We start from the raw sequence: 25,753 nt of genomic DNA on the forward strand, positions 1-25,753 counted from the left end.
AATACAAGCCATTTACCATTTCACACCTTGACTCATGGGATTAGGTAGAGGATCATTTGGGGGTCCATTGTCCCTCTTCGGGGACACTCCCATAGGGCTTAAATCTGGGACTCTGTACCATTTCACCTTAGAACTGAAGAAGCTTCTCGGATGAGAAGTGAAGCATCTTCAAGCAACTTAAAGAAGTCCAGATGCTTTTCTATCAAACCTTCTTAGACTACATAGAAAACACTCAGAAGTATGAAAAGGGGCTTGTGTGAATGATATAAAGCACTTTGAGTACTCAAGTAGAGTAGAAAAGGCGCTAAATAAAAATCACTTAATTACACAGTGAGCTGACACTGGTAGCATCTCCTCCATCAAATTACCAGCGACAAGCTTTAGCGATGCTAAAAGCAATTTTGTGGTTCTCTTCCTCAGTGGGCCTCACCATCAGTGTGCTTAGCTTGCAGGCGTTTCTTCAAAATGTAAAGCAGAGCTCCTTAGCCACACATTTTCTATCACTCTTGCCACAAATAATAAAAGAGCATAAGCTAGCTGGCATTAACATGCACAAAGACACAGCTCTGGCCCTGGATGGGTGTGTATTCCACTAGTATACAGCTGCATGCCAAGAAGTCAGAGACAAACAATGTATAATGTCTCAAGGAAGGAACTGTGGTAATACTGTCACTCTGACAGATTGGTCATTTGAAAAAAGTAGGTAAATAAGTGATTACTGGTATTGTAAATTAAATGCCTTCGATTATTCACTACAGGAAAAAAGTACTCAGTGCTTGCGTTTAATGTGTTACAACCAGCACTGGTTCCAACTCATACTCGATCATCTGTACGTGAATGGTAAGTGTAACCCAGTGTTAAAAACTGGATTAAAAGTATAAATATTCATACTCTCACGATGGGAATAAATATTGATAAAAACAAAATTAATTATAATAAATACTGATAAAAAGCATGTAAACATAAGTTTAATATGTACATATGTATATGTGGTATATAGATGGTGTGGGGGCAGGACTTAGTCCTTTAGAGTGTGTTTGTCAGATCCACTGAGCGACCAATCATTGGCCGGTCTGACCCTCCCCCCAGTCTGTGCGCTGCTGAGACACCTGTGCGTGCCTTCGTGTGCCAGTAAGATACGCCAGAGACACAGACGGTGAAAGATCAGTTTACCCGTGCGGCGAAGAAGCTAGCTGGATAGTGAAAGTCCTTTTTTCGGCGAGAATAATAAGAGTGATACTGTATTCCAGAGGCCGTGAGCCAACGTGAGCACTGTGAAGCCCCGTGTAGCATTTGTTGCTTTGCATGGTAAGTCCCAGGCAGTACACGTGCGCTAGCATAGCATGCTACTTGCCGCTAGCTCCGATGCTAACTTCTGTTAGCCATTTTGCAATGAAAGTGCCTTTTCTGAGGCTAAAGCAATTAGCACTGAGTCTGCTGCACTGCATACGAGATGTTCTTTAAAGGTTTATGTCACATTACTGTGGTATTGATGTATAATGTATGGTTTTGTGCGACGTTATGTTAGCACATGTTCACTTTTCTCATGGTGCTAATTATAGTTCTGCACAATTAAGTATTAGCAACGTGAAATTAAGTGCCTTCACCTGCACTGTACTTAGCTGAAACTTGATAAGTCTCAAGCCAATGTGTATTTTTAATGCACTGCTGAGCTATTTTGTATAGTTTTAAATGTGTGTTTCCTATGCACTTTTTCCCTTTGAAATGAGAATAATTTGTTGTACAACATAGAAATTTAGAAGCACTACAAGCAACCAGTAGTAATAAGTTACAGGCATGATAGCTTAAATGTTGAACTACTGTGTTCTGGCCTGGTCCCCAGGTCAGGTTTTTTCCTTTGCTTATTTGGATTGGATTGGTTTTGAGGACCTGAGAAGAATCGAGGATCCCTTTTCCAGTACTGGATGGCGAGCCCAGCCCAAAGAGCCGGATGAACTGGTAGATTGTAACCCGACTGGTTACAAACACACTGAGTGACTACTGAACATTGAAAGACTGAAATTGACTTTTAAAAAAAAGACACAAAAGACAATATATCCTTAGGTCGACCATTTGTGGGGTTTATTTTATTTTGTTTTCAAGAAGCGCGCTCTACTTTTGTTAAATGTGCACAACTTTAATAATTGCTAATAAATGCAATTGTGTTTTCTACACCTACTGTGTACAAGTCCTCTGTTGTCATACACCCTTGGCTCCTACGAATCTAGAACCTGTCTGATCTGGTCCATATTTCCCTTCTGTCCGCGTACTGTGGTTAAAGGTAACTATACTGCCCGCACTACATGCAAAGAAGGCAAGAAGTAGCACTAACAGGTCTAGTATTGCACCACCAGTGTTACATAAGACTAAACATATCTTTGAACATGGCCTTTATTTTGATCTCAGCTATATGCCTGTGAAGCATCATGGCTCTATCTTGTATAGTTTAACTGAACTGACAAAAAAATTCACAGAAAATAAGGCTTAGTGCTAAGTGTTAGCCGGGCCGGACCTTCTTTTTCCCTCTGTGACACAACCACAGACACAGTGTGAGAGGATGTGTGAGTGTGGGAATCAGCTATGACTCGAGAAAAAGCACTTTGTCGTGTGGTATTTAGAAACCACTGTCTTCTGGCGGGCAAAGTGTCACTTTGAATTTCCCTGAACCAAAAAGAGGTCATGTTCATAAACAGAACTAAAGCTATTGTTTGGAGCGCCACTTTTGTGTTCGAGGCACAAACTTAATCCTACTCGTGCCATAAGGTCTCCACCCACTACATTAGAAAACGTGTCATTTGTCACCTAATTCTGACCCATATTGGGCATCCTTTTGTCCTCTGATGTAGTTGTCATATCAAAAACGTTCATCTAATATTTCAGTAGAATTCTTTGTAAAGTATTCAATTTCCTCACAACAATGCAATACAGTGAAAAGCTTTAAGACAGTTTATATTTTGGAATCTGTGCACCATAAAGAAGGTGTCTGGATGGTCTCAGATTCGTTTTGCAGCACAAAGACGAGCCCAAAGAGAGAGTCACAAAGAACCGTCTTCAGCAGCAGGAAGAATTCCTGCAGCAGATGGTAAGAGGCTGACAGAGCCCTGATCTCAACGTTATTGAGCCAGAAATACCAGTGAGAAACAGAAACGACTGAGACAGGCTAAGTCCACAGAATCCTCCAAGAGTTCTCCAATTCCTTTTAAAACTGTGGAGAAATGCAGGAGGCAAAGGATGCTCACAACAAACAGTGAGGTGATTTTACTGGTTACTAGACTGTAAACCTAAACTAACTATGGCATCATTTGAAAGGGTCCTGACTGATTTAATGTTAAAGCAGTAAAAGCAGTAAAAGGCCAAAGGTTGGTCTTAGCAGAGGAATCATAATCAGACGAAAGACAGTCTAAAAAAAATAAATAAATAAATCTGGCAAATATGAAAGTTCCCTGCCCCAAAGAGCTAATCACCAACTAAACCAGCAAACATGTTGGTTAATTGTGATGCTGTGGCGGACCACCAGGTGGCTCCACTCACACACAAGTTGAAAGGAAGTGTGGGGGTGGAGATTTTGGCGCTGACTATATGTGAAGTTCTGTCAGTTAATAAAGTTGTTGGAGTGAGACACTGAGACCTCTCCTGTCGTTGTTACATACTTCCACATTGGTGACCCCTGTAGTGAACATGCTAAGGCTCGACGACGAAGCCAGCTCTGGCCTGGAAGCATCGGCGGCCGCCGGACCTTCACCTCCGCCGATGGCTGCGTTTGCTGTGGCGCTTAAATTGCCGGATTTTTGGCTTCACGATCCTCCTTCATGGTTCATGCACGTAGAAGCTCAGTTTGCTCTTCGTGGAGTTTCAGCCGACGACACTAAATACCACCATGTGGTGGCCTCACTTGACCCGCTGTCAACCCGCCGTGTGATGACTCTCCTCCGGGATCCCCCAGCCCAGGGCAAGTACGCCGCCCTCAAGGGGCTGCTGCTGCGGCGTTACTCCCTCTCTGATGCTGAGCGGGCCGAGAAACTCCTTTCCATCGCGGGCCTGGGCGACGGCACCGCCCTCGAGCTCATGGAGAGCATGCTGTCCTTGCTGGGCGCGGAGGACGGAGGATTTCTCTTCACCCACCTCTTTCTTCGACAGCTACCGGCTCCAGTGCGCGCTGGCCTTGCCAACTCCCCGCTATTGGCCACGAAGGATTACCGCTCCCTTGCGGAAGAGGCGGATCGCATCCTCCTGGCTACCAGGACTTTCGGCGTCCAGACTGTTATTCAGGACCCACCAGCGTTTTCCCCCTCCCCCTCACCGATGCTCCACGGGCCCTCCGATTCGTCCACTGTGGCCGGAATCGCTGCACGGCGGCACCGCGGAAAGGGGCTTTGTTTTTATCACCAGCGTTTTGGAGCGAAGGCACGGCGCTGCCTCCCGCCTTGCAGTTTCCAGACCCAGGGAAACGGGCATGTCAGCGCTCTGTAGCAGCCGCGACCGCTGGCAACAAGGAAAGGCTGCTTTTCTTAGAGGACTCACGCTCGGGGAGGCGTTTCCTGGTGGACTCCGGCTCACAGAAGAGCCTTCTTCCCCCGGCTGGCTCGGACAGGCTAGCTGAGGGTTGCGGGCCATTGCTAACAGCGGCTAATGGCTCTCCCATCAAAACCTTCGGTGAAAGGTTGGTGACTGTTTGCTTTCACGACCGTGACTTTCAGTGGAACTTTGTTGTTGCTGCTAGCTCTGTGCCTATAATAGGCGCTGATTTTCTTTGTGCTCACGGACTACTGGTTGATGTGGCTAACAGACGTTTAATTGATGCTGTGTCCTTTTCCTCATTACCCTGTTTGACTCGGGGTGCTCAGCCCGTGGTGCATGCTAACTCAGTAGATTCGGGTGACGTTTTTCAGTGTTTGCTTTCTGAGTTTCCCTCACTCACTGTCCCCACTTTCTCGAGCACGGTGACGAAGCATGGGGTAGAGCATTACATAACTACAGTAGGGCCCCCGGTGTTCGCGCGCGCGCGCGCGCCGCCTCGACCCCGCCAAACTGGCTGTCGCTCGGGAAGAATTTGCCACCATGGAGCGTCTGGGCATCGTGCAGCGTTCGAACAGTGCCTGGGCTTCTCCGTTACACATGGTGCCTAAATCTGATGGTCGGTGGCGACCTTGTGGGGATTTCCGCCGTCTTAATAATGTCACGGAGAACGATCGTTATCCCATTCCCCACATCCAAGATTTTTCCGCCCATCTTGCGGGGACCTCGGTTTTTTCTAAGATCGATTTGGTACGGGGATATCACCAGGTTCCCGTGCGCGCGGAGGATGTCCCCAAAACCGCCGTAATTACACCTTTCGGCCTTTTCGAGTTTCTGCGCATGCCGTTTGGCCTGAAAGGTGCCGCCCAAACCTTCCAGCGGTTGATGGACTCGGTCTTGCGCGGGCTGCCCTTTGTTTTTGTATATCTTGATGATATACTGGTGGCCAGCAGCTCGAAGGAGCAGCACATGTTCCATCTGCGTCAGGTTTTTCAGCGTTTGGCGGAGCATGGACTGATTATTAATCCGTCTAAATGCCAGTTTGGGTTGCCCGTTCTCGATTTCCTTGGGCACCGTGTTTCCGCCGAGGGCGCGGTTCCGTTGCCTGACAAAGTCCGAGCTGTTTCGGAATTTCCGCGTCCTACGACTGTTAAGGCACTGCAGGAATTTTTGGGGATGGTGAATTTTTACAACCGTTTTCTCCCCAGAGCGGCACATCTGCTGAAGCCCCTTTATGGGGCGTTAAAGGGTAAAAAAGCTAATGACCCCGTTGACTGGTTTCCGGACAGCATCCAAGCGTTTTCTGATGCTAAGTCAGCGTTAGCTAATGCTGCCCTTCTGGCCCACCCATCCCCCTCAGCGCCGATTGCGTTGACCACTGATGCGTCGGACATAGCGGTGGGTGCGGTGCTGGAACAGCGAATCTCGGGTGTCTGGCAACCGCTCGCCTTTTTCAGCCGTACGCTACGTGACAGCGAACGCAATTACAGCGTTTTTGACAGGGAGCTACTGGCGCTCCACCTGGCGTCTCGTCATTTCCGGTTTTTTCTCGAGGGTCGTCACTTTACCGCATACGTGGACCACAAACCCTTGACGTTTGCCATGTCCAAGGTTTCCGATCCATGGAGTGCACGCCAGCAGCGCCAGTTGGCAGCCATTTCTGAGTTTACCACGGACATTCGGCACGTGGCTGGTAAATCCAATCATGTGGCTGACTGTTTGTCCCGTGCGCTGGTTTCTCCCGTCTTTCTCGGCATAGACTACTCCGCCATGGCTGCCGATCAGAGCGGTGACCCTGACATCCTCGCGCTTAAATCCACCCAGACGGGCTTCATACTGGAGGACAGACCCGTGCAGGACGGTGGTCCCCTCCTCGTCTGTGACGTTTCCACCGGCCGCCCTCGCCCTGTGGTTCCCGCTTCCTGGCGTCGTCAAGTTTTTGACTCGGTACATGCTCTCTCTCATCCAGGGGTCCGGGCCTCTGTTAAACTGGTCAGCTCTAAATTCGTTTGGCCAGGCCTTCGCAAAGCTGTTAAGGAATGGGCGTCGGCGTGCATTCCCTGCCAGCGCGCGAAGGTTCATAAACACACCAAGGCGCCCCTGGAGCCGTTCTTCATACCCGGCAAATGTTTCGATCATGTGCATGTCGATCTGGTGGGTCCCTTGCCGCAGTCACAAGGTTTTACGCACCTTTTGACTGTTGTTGACCGGACCACCAGGTGGCCGGAGGCGGTCCCCCTGGCGTCCACTACCGCAGCAGTGGTGGCCAAGGCGTTTTTGTCGACCTGGGTCTCGCGTTTCGGCCCACCCGCGGACATTACGTCAGACAGAGGCCCCCAGTTCATTTCCGAGCTTTGGTCGGCCATGGCTGATGGACTGGGGGCTAAAGTCCACCGCACAACCGCATACAACCCGCAGGCTAATGGGATGTGTGAACGGTTCCACCGGTCGCTGAAGGCTGCCTTTCGCGCCTCCTTAAAGGATGGCAATTGGGTTGACCGCCTCCCGTGGGTTTTGCTTGGGCTGCGCTCTGCGGTTAAGGAGGATCTCGGCGCTTCCCCAGCTGAGCTAGTGTTTGGTCAGCCCCTCCGCGTGCCTGGAGAATTCTTGCCTGAAAATCCTCCTCCCTGCTTCGATCCATCGGTGCTCTCTCTCACCCCGCTTTTGCACTCGCTTCGGGTTCCTGGTCCGGTGCACCATTGCGTGCCTGACACCTTTGTTCCAAAGACTTTAGAGACTGCTAAGTTTGTTTTTGTCAGGCACGATGCCCACAGGACACCGCTGCGGCCGCTGTATGACGGCCCGTTCAGGGTTATTGAACCGGGCCAGAAACATTTTGTTTTGGATTTTGGGGGTCGAAGGGAGACTGTGTGTGTTGACAGACTTAAACCAGCACATGTTCTTCCGGACAGTGATGTAGTGCCGGCCCAGGCCCCTCGCCGTGGCCGACCTCCTGCGCTGGGGTTGACAGTCTCTGGTTTTCCCCCCAGGACTACCCCCGGACCACCAACGTTTGAGCCTCCTCCTGCCTTTCCTGCTCGCCTTCACCAGCCTCGTTCACAGGATGGACCTTCCTCTGCCTGTTCTCTCCCTCCCAGGTTCAGTCGTGCGGGTCGTTTGCTTAGACCCAGGGTCCTGGACTGAATGGAGACCTGACTGTGTGTTCAAGGGGGGGTATGTGTGGCGGACCACCAGGTGGCTCCACTCACACACAAGTTGAAAGGAAGTGTGGGGGTGGAGATTTTGGCGCTGACTATATGTGAAGTTCTGTCAGTTAATAAAGTTGTTGGAGTGAGACACTGAGACCTCTCCTGTCGTTGTTACATACTTCCACAATGCTACTATTTCAGCTGTGTAGTAACAGGCTTATGTATACACTACCACATCAAAGATTAGGTAGATCTCCCTGTTTTTCTGGGCTAATGAAAGGTTCGAGTGATGGCACACGCACGGTACAAGAATCTCTGTTGGAAGGAGGCTTTTGAAACCTTATTTTAAGGCAAACTTTATTTACTTGTTTGTTTTGCTTTGTTAGGGTTTGCTTTTTTAAAAATTTTAACTAGTGATTTTACGCCGTTTTCACGACCCAGTGTCTACTGAAAACACAAAATTATAGCTTCATCCCAATTCATTTAGCAAAGGCATAACGTCTCATAAAACAGGTTCCTCTTAAGGAGGAAATTCAAGATGATGCGGATTTCCAACTCATCCAGAGCAGGGCAATAAAATAATAAAAATAATAAAAAAAAGAACATTTTTGGTTGATAATAAAAAGCATTATCAACCAAAAATGTTTCTATAATATGAGACATGGTCAATATAAAGTTGACAGAATGACAATGACAATGAGAAGAGTGCAGCGCGGAAAAAATTGTGGTTGGAGTCGAGTCCGAGCAGCAGCAGCGCTAATGTTTGAGAAGCTACAAACCAGCATGTTGAGCGAAAACTCAAGCAACAGTGATATCGAACATGTGACACCCCAACGGCACAACCCCAGGCTCAAAACACGAGGACGTTGTTAAGGAAATCGGGAGCGTGGAGATAATCTGGCTATTTAACCTCCGCCAAACAAGCAGAGCAGAGCACACACTGTTGCAAAAGCATGTTTCTACAAAGGCAGCTAACACCATTACAATAGACAACGCCGGTAACCACAGTTGAAAATGTCCGATTTAAGCAGCTGATTAAAGTAGCTGAGCATCGTTACCAACTCCAAGGCCGTAAACATCCCGAGCGTAAACAGAGGGATGAACTTCTGTGTTCGGATTGCTGCTCATGAACAAGTCACACATCTGATCCATATATGAGCCTCACTGCCCACTTCATTGAGACTGCACTTCATGTCCCCTTTGTTCCTCCTGGAGCATAAGCAGACTGCAACCGAGTGTCAGTTTTGTTTAAGTTCTTCTTCGTTTTTTTCCTTTGTATTATCGCAGGGTTTTTACCTTACAATATAAAGCACCTTAAGGCAACAATTGTGGTGATACGGCGCTATATAAATAAAAGTGAATTGGATTTTTTAAATTTGTACTGAGGATATATACAAAATCATTTCAGTGTTCCTTTTTTCTATTTATGGGGACATTTCTTAACAACTGGAAACAGTTTGTTTCTATACAAAAAAGAAATAAAAACAGTATAGAAGTAGTTATTACAGCTACTTCGTTTCTTTGGAACTGACCAAAGAATTTAGTTTTCCAGTTCACCTGTGTTCTTCTGTAGCTCTTCAACCTTTTGCCTAGTCAGATTTAAGATTTTACTTTAATATATATAAAAATGTTATTCGTTTAAAATATAGCTCTACAATGTTAAACTTCTGACAGAAAATAAATAGCATTTAAACCAAGCTTAATCCTTTTCAAACCCTCTAAAGTAAAAAGAAACCTTTAAGCTTGAAGGAAACACTGATATCGACTAAAAGAAATATTAGTAAATATACATGACACCACACAGTTGGACGTGCTAGAAATCCGTACTGTGGTATACTGCATTGGTCTTCGTTGATATGAAGCTCTACACGAGAGGTACGTGAGATGACTGGATGACCCTGCCAATCAGAATCACGCAGTCCAGGAAACCAAAGATAAAAAATTATATGTATTTCTTCTGGGGAGTGGGTTCCAAGATGAGTTCTCGCTAACATTAACTCATCCATTATTCACAGATGGGCCTCGCTCTGCCCGTGCCCTGCAAATCTACAAGCCCCCATTAGCATTCACCAAACTGAGGGAAACATAAAAAAGGAATGGAAATCTCTTCACTTGTAATTGCACTGCCACTGTTTTACCTGCATTCTCCGAGTGAAAGAAAGACAGAGGATTGATTTTTGAGCAAAGGAAATGCCACCACCTTAACATACTTTTTTCTGTGAGGAAAAAAAACAAACAAAAAAAGAAAAAACAAATGTACCTAATAAATAAGCCAAGTTCCTCCTCTGCTCCTATTCATGGAACCGGCTGGAAATTGATAAGGTCTTTGCACAGAGTGAACAGTATTGATTAGCGCTGCCAAATGACTCTGCCTTGCCTGTTCTTCAAGGCAAATGCAACGCAGAGCCAGTGACAGATAGCAGAATAGGAAATAGCAATCAGCTAAACAGCAATGGGCTAAGTCCATTGGCTAAATTGAGTGAAACGCATTAGAGCTTGTTCAGCTGATGGGAGCAGCTATTTATTCTCTTTAGTTCCTGCGCATCTTCCACTTAAAATTTCTCTCTTACCTTACCCCCAGTGACTTTAATTATATAGAAATTCAATACAGTGATCTAGTGCACAGCATGGGTCTGCTGGTTCAGAGACAGTCAGAGCACCGTGATGTGGGAAGGTGTCGATTACCCCAAGGCAGCGTGTGCAGCAGCAGGTCGTAGTTTTTAAAAAAAAAACTCCTTCAGACATCACACAGACCATAAAAAACGCAAAGCAAAAGAATGGATTCCTTCCCTTTTTGCTCCACAACACTACAACAAGTTGAAGACGACACTTGGGAGGCTGCTTTTCCTTTATTGCTACAATTGTATGGTGTGGACATTTAAATCACAGCAGCACCAAAGTTGTCCAATCAAACCCAACTGCAACAGAAATATTATTTACTCACCAGATTTTTAAAAATCGTGGATATCAGTGCTGTTGCATTCAAAATCCCATATTCTATGTGTACTATCATTCAACATACTTCTGCATGAATAGCAGTAATATGTACCTATTCAGGCACACTACTTAGCTTCTAACAGTATAAAAAAGGAGCATAGCATCCTTTGAAAAGTCAAGCTAATGCATTAATTCTTTCTAAAGAAACACCACCTCTGGTTAAAAATCAGTGAGTTGTGTCATCAGTTCTGTTGCACTGTGATCCCAGCAAACACTTTACTGATGATATTATGAGCTCAACTGCTAGTTTCAGGTCATAGTGAACAAAGCACAAGGTTGATTCTGCAAAACTACTGTCCTGATTAAAGGCAGAGAGGGGGACATCACATTGACATGTTTACCGTTTAAACTGCATTGTGGATTATTAATGACAATGTACCGTAATTGTCGGGCTATAAGCCGCTACTTTTTGCACAAGCTTTGAACCCTGCGGCTTTTAGTCAGGTGCGGCTTTTCTATGGATTGTCCATGAGCGGATTTGTTTTGTTTGTTCCGCTGTTGTACGGCACTACGTTGCCTGGCGGAAGGATCGGGGTTCAAGAGTGGTATGTTGGTCACATGTCCATCCGCCAGGCAACGTAGTGCCGTACGAAGTAGCACGAAAAACGAACTTCAAAGTAGCACTACGCGTTCAGCTGGAGGCGTGGATGATGAGCGGCGATAAACTTGCGAAAAGCAAGTTATGCCCAACTCCACCATTGGATTCTGACAGCGTGGAAAAGTGTGAAAACATCCACGATCACCAACGGATTTCGAAGGGCTGGACTGCTGCATGATGGAGAGGAGGACACCGCCACGGCCCTTCTGAGGGTGTTCGACTCTGACACTGACAACGAGGATTTCTTTGGTTTTGAAAGTGACAACGAAGGAGAGAAGCGGAGAGTGGATGACGAAGCCATCCTGAGCCTGTTCGTTTCCGACACTGGAGAAGAGGACTTTGGTGGTTTTAGTGCGCAGGAAGAAGAGAAAGATGGTGGTGAATGACTGACTTTTCTTCTTGTTAAAGCCGTGTCACTGCACCTGAGCCTAAAAGGTAGTCCGAATCTATTTTTCTGGTGTGCTGTAGGTTACTGTTATGTACTACATTTGTTACTCATTTATGAAGCACAGTACATGTTTTGTACTTGTAATTACCGCTACTTGTACATATACCTAAAAAGTTATGCAAATATGTACCCATAACTTGTTTTTCAAAATATTAATAAAAGTGATGTCTCCAAACAGCCATCTCTTTCCTGACAATTCGCTTTGTGCATATTCTCTTACATATGATAAGTCAACATTGAAACACCTGCGGCTTTTGGTCAGGTGCGGCTAATGTATGTACAAAACAGGATTTTCCCCTGATTTTAGCTTGTGCGGCTAATATTCAGGTGCGCTCTGTAGTCCGGGAAATACGGTAGTTTGATACATAAGAATCCTGTATATTATTTCAGAGAACTAAAGAGTACATTAATATGTAATTTCAGCTGCAGGACTGGTTTCAGAACTACATTCTGAAAAACGCAAACAACAAATCTAAAAAGAACAGCAGGAAGTGTTAAAAACATATTACTTTGTATTTATGGTTTTGTTTGTGTGGGTTTTATTGCATTCGTGTTTCATGTGCCTTTCAACTCATCTTAAAACTTTTTGGGGGGAGTTTATGCAATCATGACACAAACTGGACCAGACATTACAAAAGATAAATAAATGCATTTAGAAAAGAGAGAAAAAAATACAATGCAACTGCTGGAATCTTTAAAAACGCAGCATGATACAAATATTTGGAGATACAACCCCAAAAATTATGGGTTTTCAAAAGTAAAAAGAACGGATGGAAATGAAAAAATATCTATATCTTTAGTAAAAACATCAATTTGAGGCATTTCTATTTCCAAGCCATTCATCTTGTGCCTGACACTGTGCCAGGAAACAATCTTCTGTCCTATTCAAAAGTATTTTTTTCCTCCACAGTTCGCACTCTGTTTGGGGAATAACTCATAATGCGATACTTCATGTTACTTCCAATGCATAACGCTATCCTGATGCCACAGAAGCTGAGATCGATCTGCACAGCGGCCGCTCTGTTTGCACTCGAATCGCACCGCTCCTGTGCTTGTCCTCGGGGAACATCCTGTTTTGCAGGCTCGAGAAGTACTCCGCATATTGATTACCACGACTACACGTCAGAGGGTCCGGGGCATATTATTCTTCTATTATTTTAACGCCTCCCCATTATAGGATGAACTTTTACATCTTTACCACTGGTGGCTGATCATATATCTGAATCTAGCACGAGGCTGCTTGCCACGACATCTACCTTTCAGATATGTAGAGTAGAATACCTGCACTGAGGTTATGCAGAAATCATCTGCAACAGTCCTTAAGGAATAAATAGTTATCCTATGTGTACCTCCACATTCATTATGCTCCTAACAGCCTGTCAAAAGGTGTCTCTCCTCTTGCCTTGCACCCTTTGAACCTTCATTTGCACTGTCAGACAAAGAAATAGGTCCATGAATCTTGGTGATTCGGGCTTAATTAAACTATGTTATAGCTCACCTACCTAGCATTAATCTCTCCGTAGGCTGCACAGAGGAGGGGAGTGAAGGGGCATGGGGCAGAAGTTGGCTAATGGTCTTTACATCCTGATTTTGCAGTGATTTTCAAAACGCCTCTGTCCTTTGTGGGCAAATATTCTGCATTGCTTGTGTATGTAGATACGCAGCGGTGCGTCCGAAGGGCAAGGTGCAAATATTTACTTACACCATGCAGCTAGCAGAACAAGGAAAGGTGCCCTACAACCTATAGAGAAAACGACCTCTATTCCTGCAATTCACCGTCTTCCAAACATTCCCCAGCAGAGAGCCGGACGACTACAGAATCAAAATTAGTTACCCCAACGTGAGCGCTGATGGTTCTAGACCCACAGCTTGACTGTAAGGAGGACGTATGCACACACTGGTTCTGTACATGAAAATACAATGGACCAACCTTCCAGTATCACACATTCTAACTACTCCTGGCTTAAAAGGCTTCCTTGAGCTGAGAACTGCATGAGGAAATATATAAATCTATAATCCATCTGTAAAATCTACTCCAAGGTGACGCACTATTCTTCCAAAAGAGTCTTTAAATACTGATTTTTTGAAGAAGAAGAAAAAAAATTGCCATTTCCTAAATGAATACTACACAACCATACTGCAATTCCCAAGAATTCATTGCTAAGGAATAAAACTCAATTTCCCACAGTGGGCAGAGATAGAGAGGGCAAAATGAGCATAGCTGACATACAGGCTAAATTGCAGATGTCGTTTCATTAGTGCGAGGCTAGCTCATCTCTCAAAAAACATATAACTCTCTAGGGCATCTCTTGTGCATTATGAATGAGACAGCCGAACCCAAACTCCACTGGAATAAATTAAAGGCATTTTGTGACATTTCGAAAATTAATCTGTTGTTTTTGCTCAGCGGGCACTTGTCAAAATGAAGGGCGGAGAAGTTTCTGCAACTGTCCCGGAGGTGACGAGGGACTAGCTGTCGGCGTCACTTTCACCGAACAAAGTTAGCAATGCAAACAAGACACTTTTAGCTGACAAATTTGTCATTCCTCGCTATACATCATAATATCTAGAAGAGAAAAAAAAACTATAAGGACATTTCTTTTAAAGAGGTCTCTGGAGACAGACAAAATTAAAGCAAAACCTCTATTTAAAGTCAATTCACCCCACAGGCAGTTATTTCAAAGCACATATAGAGAAGTGAAAGAGGGGACCCTGTGGAGACCAATAAAACATCTCATTATGTTATAAGGTTCTTTGGACTTAACATGATCAGTATCGTGGGTGTTTTTCATGTTGGACACAGATCTCAACGGATTGTTCTGGAGGGACAGACCCAACCTTGGAGGAAGCCTTATTTCTTACCACCATTAAAAAAAACTAAAAAAAACCAAACACCTGTAACAACTCAAGGGCAAGTGCTGCGAGTCTCTTCTCTGTGGCTACTGTATTCCATTATGCATGAACTTACAGGAGTTCACTTTGTCTTGGCTGGAGTTAAGCCGGGACCACAGGGGGTGATTAGAACACCATGTACCTTATGTTGAACACCCACAACAGCTCCTCTGATGGGGGGGGCGCTCGGAGGGAGCAAATGCTCAGTGACTCTTGAAACATTCAAAGGGCGCAATATGTTTTATCGTGTTTATATTTCATTAAAACTTATTTAACCAGCCAAGATAACCCAAAGTGTTACACAACCAAACTCTGAGAGCAGTATCAAGGGGACGTAAAGGTCACGTCAAATGAGCGCAAGGCGGAGTTTTCCAGTGCATTCACTCATGTACCGTCGCAGACAGCAGCTTCACTGAGCAGACGGGGCTGGCTGCCTTGATAAAGGCCACCTCAACTGTGCTTATTAAAGCAGGAGAGAATGTGTCTTTGTCACCTCTCTGACCCAGATTCTCTCTGGCACATACATGTGGGTCACAGGATCACTTCCTTAACATTTAGCTAGTTCAGACATTGTTAAAGACAGAGGCCTTTCTCAATAAATTCCAGGGTTTGCAGCACTGTAAAGACAAGTTAATCCTACTTCTAGATTATTAAGAAACCTGCATTAGAACACAGCCTCAATCAAGTATTTTCCTCATGAACAAGTGTTTTTGAACAAGTGACAAAGCCACTGGCCACAGCGATTCTAAAAACAGTAAACTGAGGAAGTAACTACCAGGTAAAGATGAGAAAAATAAATAATTCTATTAGAAAAAAAATTCAGTATTTTTAAATCTAACATTTATTTTGTGACCTTATGACCTTCCTGTTTGAGTCCACTGGCTGCATCAGCTGAGGCAGGTGAAGCAACATTGTTTTCTCCATAAATCTAGTGTACTTTACTTTTAGTTATAGTTTCCTGAAGTTTCTGAAGACCTTCTAGATGAAGAGCTGACAGCCCTATGCACATGAAACTGAACCTTATATCCATGACGTGTGTGAGAAAAGTCTGTACTCTGACATACGGCTGTGGGCGGGGTCCACACATATCCACCTGCTCTCAGTGTCACAATGTCACTGACAACTTGTATTTCTTCTTTTTGGAATTATGCAAACAATCTGTTTGAGTGTTTTTGGTCATTTGTTGGTTATAACAATTTATAATCTGACTCTCATACACCTGTAAACTTGAAACCCAGTTCTGGTTTGTTCTTCTAGCAGTGTTGTGGCTGCGTGTTTCATTGTGTTTCTCCTTCCTCTGGGTTTCTGAACTCTGAAAAGGTCTGAATCTGGTTATATTTACTACTGGTACCTCAACATCTTTTAATTATGTCACATACTAATTCCAAAAAGGATATACAGATAGTCCACAGATTGAGATACTTTGGCTCAAAAAGCAAACAGTACTTATCTGTTTCTAAATATATAAAATTAACAGATTTAACAACATATCACCCAGTCTTTGTTTTATTTTAACTAAAACCATGCTCTTTTTTTGAACAATGCCCAATCACATCAATGTGATTTATTTTTTAACACTGATTTACAGCAATTTTAGAAGGCGCAGACAAACCATATCAGCCTGCAAATAGGAACATGAGATCATAAACCACAAAGGGCTTTAACAAATGATACATTTCCTCCACTAAGGCAAAAGGCCGAGTAGAGCCCCATCAGAGGTGCTGCTTGTCTCTGTTTATCAGCAGGACTGTGCAAAACACTACCAATTTAATGCAACTTGGCAGACAGGCAGAGCACAGGCATAGAAAGAACCCATTAGATTATGATGCTGATCCAGATCAGTTTCTTAAAAACTGTGAGAGTGCGCAGTGCATTGGCAAAGAGCGTGCTCTGCAAGTGTGCCATTCCAGTTTGTCTCTTAATTTGCAGGACTTGTTGAGCCTTGCTCAACAGATAAGTTTCTCTTCTTTTTTTTGTAGCTTCTTAGACCTTAAACAATTAGGAGACGAGCAGCATTCATTAACAAACACGGTGAGATTTTCAATATTAGATGAATTTTTGGATGTAAGCACACTAGTAATGCTCACTGAACCCTTAGGTTTTTGAATGCTAATTAAACACAATTTACCTCACTTTAAAAAGGATTTCAGCTTCTAATGAAAATGGCTGCGTAATCCAAGATGTTAAATAAGAAAACAAATCCTGAGGAACACACTTTATTGTGTTCAGAAAGCCTAATGTAAGAAACAGCACATGTGAGAAGATGCTCTGGTCCCTCGTTTTTGTCTGGACTGACAACCTAAACACAGGTTTTGTTCAGGGCTAGGCGGTTGGACGGCAATTTTCTTGGATGATTTGTATTGTTTTAAATTAAGTTTTTAAGTGAAACTGCTACATAATTGCAAGTTTTTCATAGACTCATAGTTTTTTCCACCAGCATTGCCACATGTTACAGGTTGTGCATCCAAATGATTTAACAGCATATGTTACCTCCATTTGCTCATTTAGATGCTGCAAGAAATCCTGGATCTGTCAGCTTCACGTACGTTTCTGGGCTTCCGAGTCTTGCTTCGTTCAAAACAAAAATAATCTCAAAGCGGAATTTTTGTTGCATTTTCCACAAAGAGCGGGTTATTTGTTGGGTTATCACCTATTGGGATCTTGAGTGTGCACAAAGTATATAGTCAAGTGCCACCAATACAATCATCCAAGCATGACAAAGGACTGAAAGAGTGAAACAACAGAGCTAAGAAGCTCCTTTCAGCAAGGGAGGACTCACTATAAACAACCAAGTAATGAAAAAAAAATCAAATGGAGCTCCTATAAGGAAGTGTGCACACATGTGTGATTGTAAATGTGCATGTCAGAGTGTGTACCTGCACCCCTTCCATGTCTGCCTGTCTACCTGCCTGTCAGTCAGTCTACCTGCCTGTGTGCACAGTTCTGTGAAGGCCAGGAAGAAGAATAGAAGACAGCGGGAGAGGGAAGAAGTGCTGTCAGTCAGTGTTGGATGAGCAGGGAGCTGATGGGAGCAGGAGGGAAGACGGTTGGCGGGCCGAAGCCATGCACTATTCAGGCATCATTCAATCGGAGCGCGACCACTGGGGCAAAACACAACACACATATTCACGCACGTGAATACCACACACACACACACACACACACACACACACACACCTAAACACACCTGGCCAAAGAGTTGTGTTCTGCAACAGAAGCTTCCAGAAGCTTCTTCAGCAAATCCAAACTCAATCCTGCGAACACTTAGCTTTCCACATACATCAGCTTAAGATAAAGTCAACCTACAAACACCAATTTGATGAAACTTTGAGCATCAGCTACATCTTAAAGGCACAGTATGCCATTTCTGAAGTTATTAAATAAGCAAAAATAATGTTAACTGATGTATGCAGGAGCGGGCATCAATCTGCTGAAGCCACATTGTTGCACCACCATTTTGAATACACTGGCCAAGATGGACATCATCACCATTCTGCTTAATTATCTATGTGACTAGAGACAAGCCACATATGTACCACACCAAAGGCAGAGGAGAGAATCCGTAGGTGTTCGTGTGTAGTAGAGGCAAATTTTCACTCATACGCTGCATCTTCACATTCAAAACATGATGTTTTATCACCTGAGAAAGGGTCCCGTTCACGAATGAAGTGAAAACATGAAGAAAAGACACCACGCCACTGGCATCTGGATAAAACGTCATCCTCTTCCCCCTCACCTCTTACTCACCACTTCCTGAACTAGTGATGTGAATGTGAAAACGTGTTTTTTTTTTCTTGATACTGTCACAATTACTTATTGTCAGCAGATTAGACGTGCAAATCATTGACAACTAGCCAGCTAAAAAACAACAACAGTTATAAGCTAATTTTATGCCAGCTAATGTCAGACTCCAGTTTCCTACTAAAAAAGAAAAAGAAATCACATGGCAGTGATGGCAGCGTCCGAGTGCAACAGTGTTAGAAAGTTTCACTAACATTGCCTAACAGCAGCTAATGACAGCTAACAGTAGCTAATGAAAGCTAACAGCAGCTAATGACAGCTAACAGCAGAGCAGAAAAGTTCAGGATATCCTTTACACCTCACCTTAGTATTGTTGTCATTGGACAGAAGTGAGCATCACTGACTAATCGATTCCGTATCGATTCATTTAACAAAATTTTTACAGCCTCTTCCAAAGTAAACAGAGTAAATGATGCATGGCAGTTGAGGTGACCACCCACACTCACTACAGATGAACGTTGGCAACCACTGTTTATCCTACAGTGGCCACTGTAGCTAGGGATATACACTTGAACTGGGAGGTGTAAGAAAACACAACTCTGTTGACTGAATCTAAAATCTACTGACCTATAGTGGTGAGATCTACACGCAATAAGAACCAGTACAATTTATTTCTTAAATCTTTCCTTCATGTGTGTAGTATTAAACGTAAAGCTTATAAAGCACATTTTACAACGGTGTTTCCCAAAGTACCTGTTTTGGGAAATACCTCAGTGATAAAGTCAGCGAATGCAATATCTTCTCGAGCTTATTATTCAAGTCATCTGAAGATATTTAGTCACTGAGGTCAGAAAAACAATACAATCAGGACAGACACCTTTATCACAGAGTATATTAAAAAGTTAAGCTCTCCTCCTATAAACCTTGAATGCTGTGAGAGAGTCCTGAATGGTCTAACTCATCTAAAGGACAAAGCGATAGCGCCAGGGAGCAGACGGCTCGTAAACTAATGGGACTCTTGTAAAAAGATACTCCCTCCCTGGATTATACCTGCTCAGGAGACCTGATGGATGGCCCAGATGGCTGGGAGAGGACACGGAACACAGATGAGCATACAGGTGTGTGTGTGTGTGTGTGTGTGTGTGTGTGTGTGTGTGTGTGTGTGTGTGTGTGTGTGTGTGTGTGTGTGTGTGTGTGTGTGTTCTTTTGCATGAACACAGAGAATTTGTATAGTTAATTCCCCGAGGTTTGCCTCGCCTTTAACTGGTTTGGGTGAAACACTTTCAAAAATATCTGGCCTGGTGACACCTTTTCTGCAGTCATATTAAATTGCAGGTAAGTTAGTGTTGCAGGCAACATTTCTGTTGACTGAAAGAGCTGCTGTCCACAAATATTTATATATTTTAGATTATATATAAACTACCAAACTGCAATAGTTAACAGTGAATACTCCTCATTAAAGTGCTTCAAAACAAAATCTGAAACACACGCTGATCACTGCAGAGGGAGTTTTCTTTTGGCCTAGAGCAAAGGTCTGAGGTGAAACTGATCCTGTAAAAGGGGACCTATTATGCTTATGTCCAGCTCCACATTTTTATTCTCGAATTCTCGAGAAGCTCAGGCTGATTTGCAGTTCAGAATAATTCACCTTTGGTCAGGCTGCTCAGTTTATCCTCAATCTGAAACAGGTCTGCACAGCATATGTCACTTCCTATATGAGTTGACCATTCTAAGGATATTCATATCAAGCATATATGACAGATTATAGAGCCAAGAGCAGAACAAACAGCGGGAAACAGCCTGAGCTTTTGACTCACAGGGATTACTTGCATTTGCTGACCTCATTATTTAAGATTGTGTCCATGTTTAATGTCAGCCACCACCACCGGGGCTGTCGAACACAATACGCATCGATTCTGAATCCAGAAATCCACTTTTTCCTTTACTGCAGAATAAATGGTTAATTAAAAATATACTGAAAGTTTCTGCAATAGTAAAAGGTTATCAATCTGCCTTATAACTTGCTGGTTTTTATTCACTGTATATGGTTTTTGAAATTAAACCTGACACTTAATGGGAAATTTTTTTTTATCTCGATTTAGCCTTAAGGAAGTAAAAGAAAGCCTGCTAAGGAACGCTGTGTTATTAATCATGAATAAAATTACTACACAACTAGGATCAACCTTATCAAGTCAGGTGTTACGCCTGGGGACATGCTAGGAGGCAGCGTGCACAAACAAATGTTCATTCACTGACTGACACAGCATACAATTTTAAAGCAAAAAGGGGAAATAAGAAAACACAGAGTCTTAAAAATGTAGTATTTCTCACAATATCTCTCCCAGCTTTTAAATAAAAGGAAAATGTTGCTCCTTTAAATAGATTTTATTGGCGTCTCATCAGAATGAACATGGAGTCCCCTCTCTTTGCAGGATGGCCAGTCTGAAGCTACATCATCTCTTTTTTTTATAATTGCCGAGCTCGTGACACACACCTCTGGAATCGTCACACATGATCAGTGCTTTTAGGCAAAGCTTTAAGACCGAGCTGAATTGAATTACATCGCCAATTCACACTTTGATAGCGTCTATTAACTTTGCAGACGGTCCTGATGGTAAGCCTATCATATGGTGACTGCTGTGTAACGGGATTGCAGATTGTAGCACTACAAAGTGTGTAGCGAGCAAAGCGTGGCAGAAAGTAGCAGGCCTCCAAACCACCGCTGCTGCAATGAGGCTGATGGTAGTCGGGCGCTGAAATGCTGCAAGAGTAACAAAGAGCTGCAGCACCCCCAACAGAGGGTAGAGACACACCGACAGGCAGCGAGGTAATGGAAGCAAGTGTGTTCCTGAGCAGCCGTTTGGTTTGGTTTGTTCCTCTTTCTTAATGTTAGATATCGGTTTGTGTGTGTTGTATGTGTTTCTGTAAGTTATTTACAGTGTTGCTGACCCACAGATCTCCGGCACGTGTGGGAGTACGTGTGTTAAGTGACCACATATCAGTATATACCAAATACTGAGCAAACAAAAATAAGGGGAGAAAAAAGACTCAAAGAAAGAAAAAGAAATGATGAAAAGGTGGAAGTGAAAGGATAAACTGCCAAAAAAGAAAAAGAGGAGAAAAGACCATTGCCATAGCAACAGCAGTATTTCTGCTATCCAGCAATAACTGCTTGATGTCAGATGCCAGCTCTTGGTCTTAAAATGTATTAAAAGAGAAAGATATGCATAAAGTCTGTAAAATTGTGGCTTATAGTCTCTCCTAGAGAGTGACTTAGAGAGAGTTTACAATATTAAATACAGTCTCTAAACACATCACACACGCACAAATGTTCAACAACACAACGTGCCATATAGCGGTGCATTTGTCAAGATGTTTACCCGCATCATAAACAGCTGGATGTTTCATGAACTGTTACTAATCACCAATCAACAGCTATTAGAGCTCTGTGAGCAAAAAGTTTGATGAACTGTGGAGCCGTGGTAATGAATGAAGAACTTAAAGTTCCTGTGGCCCACGTGGCTCAAAGAGACTTGTTCCGGCGAGTCATCAGTTCTCAGTTCGCCACTGCCAGAGATGCTCAGCCGGCTCCTCTACGTGCACCCACAGCAAAGCAGCTAAGGCGGAGGTAACGTGCTATTGTGGGCTAACAGGCACCTTTCACAAACAGCTGTAGCCGTAGCTGCCAGTACTACTCAGCCTTCTATTAGGTGCAGCTATGGTATGAATTTGAAAATCCTCATAGGGGGTCATATGATTGTTGGGTTTTTCTCTGTACATATTATTGTACGATCTACTGTACAATATAAAGCGCCTTGAGGTGACTGTCGTTGTGATTTGGCGCTATATAAATAAAATTGAACTGAATTGAATTTTCAGAAAAGCTGACCTTTGACCTTGACCTTGAGGTCGAGATCACTGCAATTCGTACTGGTCCGAGATTTTTAGTAGATACGCCTATGGCAACAATTTCAAAATCTCACGTCACCTTGTTCTCAAGTTATCGCAATTGCAAAGCTAAGTGTCCAGACTGCCCCCTCGCACGCTGACAAATGAATAAAAGCCGTAAAGATGGTGAAACAGTTTAGCTTTTATCACAACAATAAAATGTTTATTCCAAGCACTTCGGACAGTATATTAAGCCAACATAAGTCTACATAAAGGCCAATCAAGCAATAATAACAACAGTAATAAGAGTAATAATAATGCCACCATGAAAACTGCTAGAACTTTTCAGAAGCACCGTGATAAAAACTTTTAGTCATACCTCCAAGCATGAACTGAACTGCAATGCCACCTGTCAAGAAAATTAAAAATCATTTAGGCTAAGTGTCGGTCCAAATATCTAATAAATGTAATAAATAAATCTGTTAATTTGACGGTGACTAATTTTAATCATTCCCATTAAAGCTTTAATTGAAGCAGTCTGAGGTGATCCCAACAATGAATCCATCAGTGCTTATAAATAGCCATAGTAATGGTTTTGTCACTTCTGAAGCATTTGTAAGAGAAACAAGATCATTTAATAAGCTGTATGGAGATGTTTCAATATTTTCTGATATAATGAATATGGGGTCCAAGTATTAAATTTTTCAGTATTAGCTTACACTTGATTGATTAATCATGAAAATAATTAATGGTTGAATCTCTTCTTCCATTTCTCTAAAACAAATGGAAAAAATAAGTACATTTTGGGTTCATTGAGATGCGATTCGCTAAATATATTTTTTCAGTGTTTCACTTGTAACATGGAATGTGAAACTGCAAAAGTTCTACTCTGTAGTAGACGGGACTCATTTTTTCCCCCTTCCCCCCTCAGTTCTGTCTAAAATAGCTTCCCCCTCACTGTGCATACCGTGGGTGCTGTGTTCAGGTTCACTCAACAGACCGGCTCGCCTCAGGACATCAGGAATAATTAGCAGAGATCAACCTGACATCAATCACTCTACTCTTACAAGCGTACAGGTCATCACCTTCTACATGACCTTACATGCTAAACAGACTGCTGTCACAACCTGTCGCAAGGTTCAATGAAGAGAGAGAGACAGTTAAGAGAGAAACTGACAGCGGTGTTAAAGTTCTGAATGCAAAGGAGATCCTGAAGCAAGTTGATCAAGAAAAAGAAATAATGTACTGACAGGTGAAATATTTATATAATGCACCCAAACTATTTCTTGGCCAAATACCAGTAGTACATAACCAAGTATTAAGTTGTGGGACCAATGGTGCTGGGTTGTGCACCGAGTCACACACATCTCTACATTTGGTCTCTAGAGGCTGGCAGACCAACCATGTCAGGTGGCTTGGCCCCAAAACATGGCTGCCTCTGCAATTAATTACACCATTCAAGCGAGCAACCAGCCAATGGATCATCCCAACCCTCGTCCTTTGAGCTCAAGGACAGTCGGTCAAATTTCCCTTCCACACCAGGGGGTGTCATCCCCACTGACACAGTCTGCTGGTATGTATGTGCAAATTGTATAAGCATTAATGCGTCCCAGGCAGCAGCAGAAATAATGGCCTGCCCTTAAAGGACAAGGAGTGGTATGTGTCTGGTCATCTTACTTTTAAATGAAAACTTCTTAAATTGTTAAAAAAAAAAAAAAAAAAAAAAAAGGGAGCTGTAAAAGTCTTTGAAAATAATCTAAGTAACAGCAAAAGCAAATCATCCAACTGTGAGCACATAGTGATATTATTTACCTTTGTGTTTACAAGAGGCTTAAATTCCATCAGATGTTGGCAATTTATTTTTTTCCTTTTGTATTTTCATCTATATCCCATTCTTTGGAGCTGCAATGACCCAATTTCCCCACGGGGATCATTAAAGTTTCATCTTATCTTATCTTATCTGCCCCATCCTTCTCCCCTTCCCTATCACCTCTCAGCACCCCCCTTCTCCTCCAATCCTTCACTTAATTATGTCCTGTGAATGAAGTTCATCTTTCATGCTGCCAGCAGCCGGCAGCCCGTTCTGGGGTATCTAATCATGGTGCAGGGACTAAACTAAATTTAGACAGTCAGCATGTGATGCCTGGCAGGCCTTAATGGGGGCTGACATCTCAAGACACTCTGCTGATGTGCAAGATACACTTTTCCCGAGCCGGCCGCAACCGCTGTTGACTAACACTGATGACTTGTGAACCAGTTTGTTAGAAAAGTTTTCAAGGGGTGAAGAAGTGTGCTGACGAAGGCTATTCAAGCCTAATGAAATCCTACATTTACATTTTAGGACCATAGCTAATGCCCACTCTCTCTCTGTGTGTGTGTGTGTGTGTGTGTGTGTGTGTGTGTGTGTGTGTGTACAAATTAAAACAGTCTACATGTGCAAAGTCGTCCAAGGGACACTAATTTTGCACACTTTGATTCAAACTGCAAGTCAACCAGCACCATGTACAGTGGGGCAAAAAAGTATTTAGTCAGCCACCGATTGTGCAAGTTCCCCCACTTAAAATGATGACAGAGGTCAGTAATTTGCACCAGAGGTACACTTCAACTGTGAGAGACAGAATGTGAAAAAAAATCCATGAATCCACATGGTAGGATTTGTAAAGAATTTATTCGTAAATCAGGGTGGAAAATAAGTATTTGGTCAATAACAAAAATACAACTCAATACTTTGTAACATAACCTTTGTTGGCAATAACAGAGGTCAAACGTTTATTATAGGTCTTTACCAGGTTTGCACACACAGTAGCTGGTATTTTGGCCCATTCCTCCATGCAGATCTTCTCGAGAGCAGTGATGTTTTGGGGCTGTCGCCGAGCAACACGGACTTTCAACTCCCGCCACAGATTTTCTATGGGGTTGAGGTCTGGAGACTGGCTAGGCCACTCCAGGACTTTCAAATGCTTATTACGGAGCCACTCCTTTGTTGCCCGGGCAGTGTGTTTTGGATCATTGTCATGTTGGAAGACCCAGCCTCGTTTCATCTTCAAAGTTCTCACTGATGGAAGGAGGTTTTGGCTCAAAATCTCACGATACATGGCCCCATTCATTCTGTCCTTAACACGGATCAGTCGTCCTGTCCCCTTGGCAGAAAAACAGCCCCATAGCATGATGTTTCCACCCCCATGCTTCACAGTAGGTATGGTGTTCTTGGGATGCAACTCAGTATTCTTCTTCCTCCAAACACGACGAGTTGAGTTTATACCAAAAAGTTCTACTTTGGTTTCATCTGACCACATGACATTCTCCCAATCCTCTGCTGTATCATCCATGTGCTCTCTGGCAAACTTCAGACGGGCCTGGACATGCACTGGCTTCAGCAGAGGAACACGTCTGGCACTGCGGGATTTGATTCCCTGCCGTTGTAGTGTGTTACTGATGGTGACCTTTGTTACTTTGGTCCCAGCTCTCTGCAGGTCATTCACCAGGTCCCCCCGTGTGGTTCTGGGATCTTTGCTCACCGTTCTC

At 43.5% G+C, this 25,753-nt stretch overlaps 1 protein-coding gene and 1 long non-coding RNA gene across 4 annotated transcripts in view; one reads left to right on the forward strand and one right to left on the reverse strand.

The window, feature by feature from the left end:
• The window catches only part of tbc1d22a (TBC1 domain family, member 22a), a 168,997-nt gene that overhangs the window by 123,042 nt on the left and 20,202 nt on the right, over positions 1 to 25,753 (reverse strand). The window lies entirely within an intron of this gene.
• LOC146650147 (uncharacterized) lies at positions 877 to 2,174 on the forward strand. Its single transcript, XR_014908194.1, has 2 exons — positions 877 to 1,308; positions 1,844 to 2,174. It is a non-coding gene; the product is annotated as an uncharacterized LOC146650147 (long non-coding RNA).

The sequence above is a fragment of the Rhamphochromis longiceps genome, linkage group LG17, assembly GCF_057381845.1.
Source record: "Rhamphochromis longiceps isolate RC_006_pf linkage group LG17, R_longiceps_female_GT1.1, whole genome shotgun sequence".
NCBI classification, from domain to species: Eukaryota; Metazoa; Chordata; class Actinopteri; order Cichliformes; family Cichlidae; genus Rhamphochromis; species Rhamphochromis longiceps.